General features: G+C 39.3%; 1 protein-coding gene across 2 annotated transcripts in view; it reads left to right on the top strand.

The window, feature by feature from the left end:
- The first annotated feature begins 12,860 nt into the window (after positions 1–12,860).
- The window catches only part of LOC5567150 (serine proteinase stubble), a 544,997-nt gene continuing 544,090 nt past the window's right edge, over positions 12,861–13,767 (top strand). For both annotated transcript variants that reach the window (XM_021853116.1, XM_021853117.1), the window contains exon 1: positions 12,861–13,538. The gene's annotated coding sequence lies outside the window, so the exon portion shown is untranslated. The remainder of the gene's footprint in view (positions 13,539–13,767) is intronic.

Genomic DNA, 13,767 nt, shown 5'->3' on the forward strand with positions numbered 1-13,767 from the left:
GAGCATCCATTTGAGGCATGCGGCGCGATTGATCGACAATTAACAACGATCAATCTGATGAGATGTTCTGTTGTTAATGTTGTGAAGGTGTGATGGTTTGACATGATGATCATTTACCCAAAACTCCTGTATTGGTTGGTAAGGCTTTGAGCCCATCAGTGGCTTGATGTCCGAGAGTAATGATCACCCGCTATAGCCATCAAGCTATAGGAGCAGGTTACAACCTTTCACGTTTAAAAATGAAATTGTTACTAAACAGAACAGAACAGAAATGGAGAACACCTTTACTTCAAATTACTTTATTAATCTTGACCGTGCACTGCACTCCAATTTGGGTTCAAATTTATACCAACTTGTTCGGTTGGCATGCTGATAACGACTGGCTTTTTTTAGATATTTTGTTTTATTTTTTTTTCAGATTTTCATTGGTCAGTCTTTCCCCTGCACCCAAAATGCCCACGTGATTTATGGAAAAAATCCTTATGACGATTCAATCTCAATTAATCCCTCTACCGGCAGATTCATGTTTTACCACAAAAAATATTCAAACAGCGGTAACTTTTTGGTTTTCCGTATTTTGGTACCATTTTTTTACAAGCCTTCTTAGAATCTATATCAGTATTGATCATCGGTCAAATGGTTTTGAACGTGTTTCTTGGGGACCGACATTCCCTATATAAAATTTCTTTGATCGCCATTTTGTGTTTAGTAAATTTACCAAAAAACTGAAATTTGGGCTATATAATGACAGGCTATAAGGAGCTCCTTTGAAAAAAATCATACAAATCGGTTGAGTTGTCTCCAAGAATTCTGAAAATTACAAAATGATGTTTTTTTAAGTTTTCGAGATCTTCATACGGCCAGATTGGTGCCAGGAATTAAAATGTCCATTACTCAAAAACGGTTGAACCAAATTGCTTCATTTTTTCACAACAGACTATCATTGAAGTGTTGTTTCGAATAGCGAATAACCGATCATGAGAAAAAATGCTGTGGACTGAGATATTTACGTAAATTATGGAAAAATTTTGGTCCCCAAGAAATTTCTGAATATCTCCGGAATCAGATGCCCAATGAACAATATCAACACAGATTCTTAAAATAGAAGAGATTTTTAAAGGATTCGAAAAAAAAGTTATCTGTTTGAATATTTCTTTGTGGTTAAAAAATGAAGCTGCCGATAGAGGGGTCAAAAAGATTCAAAAATAACGTCCATCGTTTTTTGGGATTTCTAGACCCACCCCCCTCTGTCACGCTTTTTCCAATACCAATACTGTTACACTTTCATAGACTTTCATTCCATCAAATTATGGACGTTATTTTTGGATGACCACTTAGAGTATCATTATAATTTATTTATTTGGCTCTACATCAATTAAGTTGATAAACCTCGCCAACAATATTTCGCCAATTCACTCGGTTCATGGCCGCTTCTCTCCATCCTCGACTGCGATCTACGGCCTCCAGGTCCTGGTGCACCTGGTTAATCAACCTAGCTAGCTGCGCTTAACGCCTTCTTGTTTCGACTGGATTCGAAGTGTACACCATCTTTAGCGGGTTGTTTTCCGACATTTTTGCAACAGCGTATCCTTCCAGCTTTAGCCACCTTCAAGATACCGGGTGCGCCGTAGAGTTGAACGAGTTCGTGGTCCATTCTTCGCTGCCACACACCGTTCTCCTGCGTGCCGCCAAAGATAGTCCTTAGCACTCGGCGTTCAAAAATCCCAAGAGCTTACAAGTCCTCCTCGAGCATCGTCCACGTCTCATGCCCGTAGAGGACTACCGGTCTTATGAGCGTTTAGTACATCGTGCATTTGGTGCGAGGGTGAATCTTTCTTTACCGTAGTTTCTTCCGGAGCCCATTGTAGGCACAAGTTCCACAGATGATGCGCCTTCGCCTGACGTTGTTGTCGATCATCAGCAAGAATCCGAGGTAGACAAACTCGTCCACCACCTCGAATATATCCCTGTCTATCGTGACACTGCTCACTACGGGCGCTGTCGCGTTCAGTTTCGTTTACCAGCATGTACTTTGTTTTCGACGCATTCACAACTAGTCCGACTCTTGTTGCTTTGCGTTTCAAGCAGGTGAACAAATCTGCACACCGTTTCAAATTTTCTCCCTATAATACCTATGTCATCCGCGAAGCAAACAAATTGACCGGATCTCGTGAAAACCGTGCTTCGACTGTTAAATCCGGCTCTCCATACGATATCCTCGAGCGCATTGAACAACAGGCACGAAGATCCATCGCCCTGTCTTAGTCTCCGCCAGAACTCAAACGAACTGAAAGGTTCGCCCGAGATCTTCACGCAGTTTTGCATACCGCCCATCGTTGCTCAAATCTATCTTGTGAACTTCCCGGGAAAATTGTTTTCGTTCATGATCTTCCATAACTCTACAGGTCAATACTGTCGTATGCCGCCATGAAATCGATGGAAAGGTGATGCGTTCTCGCGGAATTTCTGGAGGATTTGCCGCACGGTCCGTTGTCGATCGGCAGTCGATGAAACCTGCTTGACAACTACCCACGAACTCGTTTGCTATAGGCGATAGACGACGGAAGAGAATCTGGGATAGCACTTTGTAGGCGGCGTTCAGTATAGTGATTGCTCGATAATTTTTACACTCCAGTTTGTCGCACTTCTTGTAGATAGGGCATATAACGCCTTGCTTTCACCCCTCCGGTAGCTGTTCCGTTTCCCAGATTCTGACAATCAGCCGATGCAGACAAGCCGCCAACCTGTCCGGATGAGTTCGGCTCCAATGGCTCCTTGCCAACTGCCTTGTTGTTCTTGAGCTGTTGAATGGCATCGTAAACTTCCCCCATAGTGGGAGCTGGTTAGTTTCCACTGTCCGCTGTGCTGACGTAGTCATCGCCTTCACTGTCATGACCTTCTGTGCCTGTGTTCTCTGCGACATTTAGGTGTTCATCGTAGTGCTATTTCCATATTTAGACCGCATCCGTCCGTCAAGATGCTCCCATCCTTATCCCGGCACATTTCAGCTCGCGGCACGAAGCCTTTGCGGGATGCGTTGAGCTTCTGATAGAACTTCCGCTTTTCTTGAGAACGGCACAGCAACTCCATTTCATGGCATTCCACCTCTTACAGGCGGCGCTTTTTGTCTCGGAATTGGCGCCTTTGCTGTTTCCGCTTTAGTCTGTATCGTTCCACGTTTTGTCGCGTACCATGCTGCAGCATTGCAGCTCGTGCTGCATTCTTCTCCTCTAGAACCCCTGGCAGTCTTCGTTGAACCAATCGTTTCTTGAGCTCCGTTCCACATATCCGACAATGCTCTCGGCAGCGTCGTTAATGGCTGTAACGACTATCCTCCAGCAATCCTCGAGCTCGCCCTCATCCGGCAACGTTGTCTCAAGATGCTGCGCGTTTGCATTGGCAACATCCGGTTGTTTCAGGCGCGCTAAATTGTACCGAGGCGGGCGTCGGTACCGTACATCGTTGATGACGGATAGTTTTGGGCGCAGTTTCACCATCACCAGGTAGTGGTCGGAGTCAATGTTAGCGCCACGATAGGTTCTGATGTCGGTTATGTCGGAGAAGTGCCGTCTATCGATCATAACGTGCAGAAGCAAAAGTATAAGCCCCTTCTCTATGAGCATACGACCAAAGTTCCCACCTTGGTTGGTTACCCGATCCTTTTCCTGAGGTTACTCGTACCGCGGCCAGTACCACGAGGAGGGCCAGAGGCTAAGGACCACACAAAGGGGTCTATTTCATTCCTGCAGGTACGCGAGGTACCAATGGTACGCTATGCCCAGCCATTTGCCGTGCCAATATATGTTTGTTCCTATTTTTTGCACTATTCGGGGTAATGAGTTATTCGGCGTAATGGCCCATTCGGAGTAGTGGCTTTCGGGGTTGTGACGCATTCGGGATAATGGCATGCGGAGTAGTGACATTCGGAGTAATGGAGTGGAGCTACCACATCCAGTACAAGTACAGGTGGCGACTGAGTAGAACATGGAGTTGCCTTTATGGTGGGTGGGATGCAGATGGAACAAGTTTTTGGAGGGATTCGGAGAAAACTGATAATATTTGTAAGTAGATAAAAAACCGAATTTAGTACTATACCATTTAATTCCACTAGAGTTTGTATCCTTTGACAGATACGCGTATTTCGACCTCAACTGTAAGGCCGTCTTCAGTGTTGTGTACTAGACTCGACTTATTATTGCTGTGTGCGTTTGAAATGCAAATATCGCAAATGCAAATGCCGAATTTCTGATTTTTTTTTTTCGATTTGACCTATCTGATATCTGTCCCAGTTTTGACTATAGTTTCAATTCAAATCGGCCCCTGTTTTTAAGGTTATATTTTCAAGTAAAGGAAACAAACAAGTAAGAGGAACATTTTTAAGATCAGATCAGATTTAAACTACCATTTCATCGACTGAAGTCGCACCCTTTCGGCGAAGAGCAGGGTTAAACCACATCAATGCGTTCTCCGCCGAGTGACAATAATATTAATTGCTTTATAAAAAACGTAATTGCTTTAAAGTGACGAGCCAATTTCGGTGACGGCATTGAAAGGGAAATGTATGTTCGCTGGTCAACTGGGTTTGCAGGAGTGAAATTTGCCGTTGTCGTGGGCAGTCGGATGTCGATTAATTGCGATAATTTGAGTGATTCGGATTCTTCCGGAGAGATCATGCAGGCAATCACTTTTTACGCTCCTATATTGTCTCGCACCGTTTATGCAGTTCGTGTCAGAGGGCGATTAATCAATTTTGGCATCGAATAAATAGCTTGTCTCGTTTTTTTTGGATGGAATTTTGATGATGTGTTCGAAGTTCATGTTGATTCAGGCGCCTGTTTTAAAATGGTGTGAATGGTTCATTCTGTGGATCTCAATTGGTTTTGCCGTTTACCCACGATTCGATCCATTAATCATCGCATGATAATTTGAAGATAAATGGTTCAGCAGTTTGAATCATCTGTTGCTAATAAGGCTGGGAATACCATACTTGATTATTGACATATAATTTGCGAATTTTAGGTAGGACGTAAACGATCATGGTGAAAGGCCTGGAGTAAAATTGCAACATTGAAAAGTGAGAATGATACGTCGATAATTACAAAACTAGTGATATCATTATACAATTTAGGGGATGGTTGCCAACAGTGAACCAATTCATATAGACGAGTGAGCATCTTAGGTTTAATCTATATTTTTTTTTTATAAAAAATGGCAATTTTTTTTTTAATTTTCGTGGTAGCAAACGTTGTTTTATTTATTTCATTAAATGAGAAGTGAAAACAAAGAGGGTGTAAATGATAGTTTGGTCGGTTTGAGTTTAGTATCCTCCATTTTTTATTGTTTCCAAGCGGTATTTTTGAGTGAGTTTTATCGTTCAACAAAAAAAAAAAAAAAAAAAAATAAGCCGTCGTGGACTGGCTTGTTTTTAAATTTCCCATATAATTAGTTTGAAATGATAAATGGATGAAAAACTTTAAAGTCGATTTTCTTAAAAGTAGGTTTTTCGCTCGTACATCCCCTTGCTTCTAACCAGTGTTGATAGACTCACACTCGAATCTCAATCAATACGCTCTCCCTTGAGAGCAAACTCATTAGAGATGTGCTTGGCAAATCTCCCGCATGAGATTTTGATGCAAAATCACTCAATCAACTCAAACCGTAAAAAAAGATTCAGTCGCGAAACCCGTCAAAATCTCGTGAAACCCGAATGTTGTTGTTTCTATTAGAAAGGATTACTATAGTTTTACCAGACTATCGTTATGGTAATTTCCTTGACTTCCCTGGGCATAGAGTATCATCGTACATGCTACACGGTATACGAACGCCAAAATGGTAACTTTGGCAAAGAAAGCTCTCAGTTTATAACAACGGAACTGCTTATTGAACACTGATAAGCAGGCTCTTTCCAAGTGGGGACGTAATGCCAAGTAGAAGAAACTCCATCTTTTTCGGTTTTAATATGTTAATTCAAAAAAAGGAATAGCATTGTATGTTTTCCATTGGAAACACATTCTCAATCAAATTTTCCGTAGCACTCAAACGATATGAATTCTATTTCTGAACCACCATAAGAGGCACAAAAAACCGTTTCAATCCACCTGCTTTTCTACATTGAATGGAATAAATGATTCAATAAATAACAACCAATCGGAAATCTCGTGAATGGAAAGCAAAGAAGCTATGCCTGACTCCACCACACTCACGTAACGCATGAATCGGTTCGGCAGGTTCTCATTCTGACCGCACGCTAAAATTACCCGCAGAAAATGCATTCGCTGCATTATTGGAACTCCCGCTTGCAGCCTAACACGCGAGACGACGGACAGCAGCAGCTATGCACACCTATCCATGGCATTAAGATGAAGATCCGAATCAATTAGATACCGTTTCGAATATGCTTTACGCGTTCCTATAGGCGGTTGCAGAACCCTCGCTATCGGAAGGGGGCGATAATCGGGGATTAAAATAATCAGTGATAATTTGTGTGGTCTATTAGTTGTTTTAGTTTTTTTTTATGTTTGATATGTTTTTAAGCTTAAGAATTACTTGGGTCCTGGAGGTTTTATATTTTTTCAATGATCAATATCACATGGGACCTAATTAAACTTTTTCACATGTACTGGAGCATGCATCTCCAGCTAATTTGAAGGTTGCTGTATCTAATGCCGCTCGAAAAAACAATTCCAGCACGTCATAATTTTTTGAGCTCTAGGTTGTCAGGTTGTGTAGAATACTGATTTTCTTCTTCTTCTTCTTTGAAGTAAGTCCTCACTGGGACATAACCTACTTCTCAGCATAGTGTTCAGTGAGCATTTCCACAGTCCTTTCTTTGCCAAAATTGATGCGATGATATTTTATGCCCAGAAAAGTCAAGGAAATTTCCATAACGAAAAGATCATGGAGCAGACGGGAATCGAACCCAGACACCTTCAGCATGGCTTTGCTTTGTAGCCGCGGACTCTAACCACTCGGCTAAGGGAAGCCTCCTTATTCCATTGGAATGATTAAATTATATGGCTTTTGTAGTACAAAATTTTCTGATGCTATCCAAAAAAGTTGCTTAAACGCAAAATATTATAGAATAATAATGTAATTTCTTGGGAGATTTGGTATTCAAGAAATATATAACAAATTCAATAATATGATAAAAATCATTTTTGACTCCTTTGGGATATCGTTGAACCAACTAAATCCCATCCATGAAAATTTGTATATGTTGTTTTAGTTTATTTTTACCTATTTTCAGTCGTGATTTGTAGGGGCCCCTAAAATGTGGGGCTCGATGTCTTAAGCCTCCTCGGCCCTCCTGTAGATACGATTCTGCCTGGGATAATTCATCTCGGGACCAACGACTTTACTTCCGTTCCGTAGAAAGTTGTCACTGTAACATCAATGTGATAAGTGACTATCTCGGAATAGAATTCGATTTAATGTCATCGGTGATAGAGGCATGCGTTCTAATCATTACACCAGGTCTGTTATCAAATAAATTAAACACGAAAACCTGACTGCTGTAATATTTTTTAAAAACGCACGACGGAACAATTTTTTTTCGAGTGCCAAAATACCGCTATTTTCTTGATTTTGGGATTCTGCAACCCTTAAATATGATTGGGATCAACAACAACTGCACTGTTTACTCAAAATGCTTTAGTTCGTTCACTTTTTGCGACTAGGCATTACCATGAACTCAGATACTCTCGCTGAGTATTATGAATAACCTTTGTTTATCCGTTTACCCTCAAAGGCGTATCAGCGTCATTACGCCGAAGCCATGAATTATTGTAATCAGAGGCGCTGTCAAGCGACACACTTATTTTCAGTATAACATTTGAACAATTTTTGCTCAAGTCATTAACTGTCAGTAAATAAAACATTAAAAACAAAATGGCTCATTTTTACAGAATGTATTTAATACGATTAATTATTGAGTAATATTTTTTTTATCTAGTGGTCCCGGCAAACTTCGTCTGGCCATCAAGCAGGCTGTTGAAAAACGTTTTGGGATACATACAAAATGACAGTTCCGTGCACTCTGGTTTTTCCGACTTTCTCGGCGAATATCTTGGGGTTTTTATACACACAAACACGTCGGAACCCTTGACGAACAAAACGAAGAAGAAATAATCCAAATCCGTTGACCCGTTCGTAAGCCATTTCGTGACATACAAACACCATTCCATTTTTATTTATATATAAGAAGACTAGTGGTCCCGGCAAACTTCGTCTTGCCATCAAGTAGGCTGTTGAAAAACGCTATGGATCGTCCCATACAAAATGACAGTTCCGTTCACGCTCGTTTTTCCGACTTTCTCGATGAATATCCTGGGATTTTTATACACACAAACACGTCGGAACACTTGACGAACAAAACGGAAAAATAATCATTCAAATCCGTTGACCCGTTCGGAAGCCATTTCGTGACATACAAACACCATTCCATTTTTATTTATATAGATAGATAGATAGATAGAAGGAGATAGAAGATAGAAGACAGATAGATAGTTCACTTAACGCACTCTTTGTATAACAAACATATTTGTGAATCCGCTTTTGTTTCTAGTTTGTTAATTGTCTTATTAAAAGCAAATGTATATTTGACTTTGGTCGTTAAATCTTTGTATATTGACCGGGATTTTTGTTTAGCCTTGTTTTAATTCACAATCTATTTCATTAAATTTTGGATGACATGAAGTGAATATTAGTTGTCCCAATGAATGGTGAATTATTTATTCGTAATGCAGATTTCTTGAACTACCGTCTATAACTTTGTTGATTGTAATGGTAGGCGCATGGAATTTTCAACATTGCGGGAGTATTGTGTCAGGCAGTTGGTCTCCGAGTAAACCAGACTCTTCGCGTGACTGTTGTGCAATTTTGTTACTATTCATTTGTAACAGTTTCACTTCCACAATATCATATTGAATTCTTAAGCACTTTTTCTGGCTTACAACAAACCTATTAACGATAAAATATGACATCATGCTTCACAAATTTTAAGACAAAACAAAATTATCGGAATGGACAGTTTCTAGTACAGTTTTTAATTTGCTGCAGACTGAAAATTACTGTTTAAATGTATTAAGCAGTAGCGTAGCTAAGGGGGTGCGGTGAGAGTGGTCCGCACCGGGCCCTAAGCTTGCCCCAAAATCGCGTTCTGGATTTTTCATAGCATTTAAAGTTCAACCACAGATAACAGACGTTGATGTCCGATTGTAAAACTGTGTAAGACAAATAATGATTATTTTGGATGGCAACACAAGTAGCAACATCATGGTGGCGTTGGCATCGCTAAGTTTTCATGACGACCATCTGAAATATTTCAAGATACTGATATTCACCACTGATTGACGCAATTCGCTGTGTGGCGGCGCTGGTAATTGCAAGGAGTTTCAATTTGAATATTTACACAGGTTTTCAAAAAAATTTTGTTCTAGCATAAACATCTGTTATCTGTGGTTCAACATAGCTTGTGGGAAACTGAGAGGTTGTTAGATCCCAATATGAAAAACTACACATGATATGGTACCGTGTCTCCTCATGGCTAAATGCGACCCTGAGGTAGATACTTAAATTGGCTCATGTTTCTATTTTGAAGGTGTTAAATCTGAATTACGGCTTTGGATTTATTTTCATTCCTCCATAAATTCCGATTTCCAAATCTAACCATGTTAGTAGACCTCCAAAATTCTAGAGCCTTGATTAGTTTTGTATTAGCTTTGGTACAAATTCTTACGACCTGATATAATCAGTCCTCAATATCACACATATTAAAAATAATACAGAGACCCTTGCAACAGTAATAGCATGGGCATTAGAGTGATGCAAATTTTGAAATGTTTGCTCCCCTACGCTTAAATGCTTTTAATTATGGTAATTAGCATCCTCCCAAAGTTTGAAGTGATTCGGAAGAAATTTGACTGTGCACAGGCCATTTGAAGTTTATATGGAGATTACTATGGAAAACGTCAATCTTTTGTGTTCAGCCCTCTATCTCTTCATCATAATATTTTATGGAAAAGTGAACACATTCTTCTAATGTGAAATCCTCCCAGCTAGAACTTTGCCGAAGACCACTTTTTGATTGGACCTCAGGATAAATTGTTATTCATCATCATAAAGTTGGTTTACATATATCATGCTTCACCAGCTGTTCGGCAGGCAACAGTGGAGCTCCTGGCGGGAAGAATAGATCAAAGTAATCCAGGCTACTATGTTCTACAGCAAAAAAGCAGTGTTGCTCTGAAAGTAATTAAATGATCATCTCAGCATGATTTAGACTTTGTCATCAAAAATAACAAATTATCCTTACGTCCCATCGAAAAGTGGTCTTCGGCAAAGTTGTAGCTGGGAAGTTTTCACATGAGATAAGTGTGTTCACTTTCCCATAGATCATTATGACGAGCAGTTAGAGGACTGAACACAAAAGGTTTGCCTTTTCCATAGTAATTTCCATATAAACTTCAAATGGTGTGTGCACAACCAAATTTCTTCCGAATCACTTCAAATTTTGGGAGGATCATTTTCATCATAATTGACATCATTTAAGCATAGGGGAGCAAAAAATCTAAAATTTGCATCAGTCTAATGGGCATGCGTTAAAAGTTTCAACTTTTATTTAGGTTCCTAGGCTTGAGATATTTTCAAAAGAAAGAATTTTGTAGAATGAGTGAGCCAAGGATTTAAATTTTTGATTACCTATTTATACCAACATTAGTTCTTTAAAGATTACTTCAGGAATCAACAGATCAGGTTGGGAGTTATTCTAAAGAAATTTACGAGCAAAAAAAAGTGATCACAAAAAATTAACAAACTCTCGCAATGCAAACCAAGGAGGAGGCAAACCGGTTCTTTCTTTTACACTTGTTGTTTTTTTTTAACTTTTTACAGAAGTAACACAATTCTTTTAGCAAAATTAGGTATAACCTATCAAGTATGGCACATTTTATAAAGAAATACTTCACTTTTTTCCATCAACTTTATTTGTGAACAAAAACCTGACAAATTTGGATTTTTTATCAAAAACATATTCAACATAATAGTTTTTGAAGGCCTTACGGTACTGATTGTGGCCGAATGGGCAATCCACGGATGAGAGGGAAATGTTGACGTGTTACATGATTCATGGAAGCCGATGAGTCCTTTGTACTTCGGAAGAAAACACCGGGAGTTTGGATATGGGAAAGGATTCGTTTCGGTAAACGATAAAAATATAATTTGAAATTATTATGTGAGTATACCCGACCTGTGGATTACAACAAAATTGCATCAGAATTATGTAAAAATTTATTTCGAATAACATTTTTTTATTTTTGTTAGAAGCCCTCTGAGTTAGATTAGGAAGTTATTACACATTAGAAGTAAAATCAGTTATGATAACGACGGCTGCTTTAAATTTGTTTTGATTATTGCCTCAATTGTAACACAGTTAGTCACAAAGAATCCGAGAGTAATTGCTTATTCATGGTCGGTTTAATTTCACTAAACATCCTCCTAGAAAACTTTTTTTTTTTAATAATAATTTTAGGTAAGGTCTTTTTTCCCAAAGCAGGGATATTCATTAGTTTGTTCAGATTCCCTTACCTCAAAAAAATCCTTGTGGCCTCAAATTAATTTTGCATTTTGGGGTTAAACACCATTACTTTTAAAAATCATTTTTCTAAAACATTATAAACTTTGCATAAATTTAATTTTGAAGAGAATGATACTAGAAGGTTCAAAATTGGTTGAAAAATAACAAAGTTATACAAATTTCACTGGAAATTATTACTTGTAAATTTACCTGTAAGTTTGTTACGCCATCTCTAAATATTGAAATTTTTGATTCAAACTTCGAGTTAAAATCGTTTTATGCGATTTGAAGGCAGAAGAGCACGCAAAGTTTTAGTTTTGAGAACTTTGAAAAAATAAGCCGAACACTAATGCTCAATCTTTTCATTGCAAGTCATAACTGACATATAAGTACATGTTTTAAAATTTAAAACTACAAGACGGAGAGCAAAATTATTTAGATTATTCACTAAAAGCTATCCCGTGCTTCGATGCGGTTCACTATTACATAGTAGTTCCGACTTGCATCACGCTTCTTCCAAACGATAAACGAAACCGTTTGAGTCAGTCACTGTGCATTGAGCGTTAGGAAAAGGGGGTAGCTAGGAGAAAATTTTCTTCGCATTATCGATCCTGGCGGATCAGAGTCCAATGAGTGTTGCAAAAGAGAGAAAGCATTTCTTCTAAATCCACCTTTATCCAACAATACAAGAGCCCCAAGATAGGGTGATAAAAGAGGTGCTTCCCGAAATATCGTTCAATGTGGTTGGTGCGTAAGGCGGCACAGACGAGAGAAAAGGCTTAACCCGGGAGACTTGGATTATGGAGCAAAGCGACGAACCGGCTGCATTCAAGTCACACAAGTGCGGAATCTCTTTCTCTCTATTTTTCTCTTTTTTTTCCTAGCGCTGCTCTTTGTTAATGCTCTTTGATCCACTGTTGTATCGCGTTATTTGCTTATTAGCTTTTCACATTTCTTCTCCCCGTTGTTGTATCGCGTTATTATCTGTACTTTTCTCCGCCATTCATTCCTCGCGTGGAGCCGCTTTTGTGCTGGGGTTTGGGCATTCGCGTTTTTCCTCTTCGAGCACTCGGATAATTCTCTCTCCGAGCTGAGCCGAGCCGAGCCGAGGTTTACCTTTTACCTTGAATTCGTTAAGCCGCCCGCCACGCCGTTGCTCGGGGCCGTTATAGCCGCCGCCGCTTTAGCCGCTATCGTGCAAGCAAAGAGCACGATGGATGATGCATTATTACTTCAACTTGTCTGCAGGCCTTTCGATAACGTTACCATCATCTTCGGATCGAACTCTCCATCAGTGGTCTCTTGACTGCGAACCGGTACAGTCGCGTCGTGGTGCTCGTCGCTAGTCCTCGACGTTTTCGTGTTGGTGGTCCATCCGAGACTTGGAAATTGTTAATCGGTTTCCGGTGCACTTTTTGTGTGTGTCTTTAGTCAATTCGTTGATTTTTTTTGTGGCGATTGTTGAAGTAAAATTGCAACATTTTTTTCCGTTCAGTTGAATGAGAAACTTAGCCTTCGAGTGAGAAGCAGACTAATTAGTGAAAACTTTTTTTTATTATTCGTGATCAGTGCAGTGGAGTTAACGTACTCCCGAGAAGAGCGAGGAAATTGCAAGCAGACACCCTTCGATTCATCGGAAGAAGATATGGTAACAGCTAACAAGTGCAGTGGGTGAAGATCATTAAAAGGTGAAGAGGGAATTTTCGATTGATTATCGAAGTGTTTTTGTGAACGTGAGCGTGATAATTTCTCGAACCAGGAGCAGTGCGGAATTGAGAAGAAAATTAATAATTGAGTTGGATTTTTTTTCCAAAGAGCGGTTATCACGGTTGAACATAGTCAGTACACAAGTGCATTTATGTCACAAAGCGTTTGGTAAAGTGAATACATTTGGAAACAAGTTGAAGTGAAAAACTTATGGAACGTGCTACAAACATTTTATTACCAATTTATAAGACTAAACACGGTAAGTTTGATTAATATTTATGGATATATGGTATAATACTCTCATGTGCGTTGGTTCAGTTTAGTGACTTACTCATGAATTATAGAATAATGACTGGCACAAATATTAGCGCTTCGGTCGATAAGGAGCTTTAGAAAAGAATTCAAAATATTTCTTTGAGCGTTTAAGATGACACTTATAGCTTTTAAATATTGTACAAATTGATTAAAAAAAACAAATGATAAATTAT

This window comes from Aedes aegypti, chromosome 3 (assembly GCF_002204515.2).
Source record: "Aedes aegypti strain LVP_AGWG chromosome 3, AaegL5.0 Primary Assembly, whole genome shotgun sequence".
Lineage (NCBI taxonomy): Eukaryota > Metazoa > Arthropoda > Insecta > Diptera > Culicidae > Aedes > Aedes aegypti.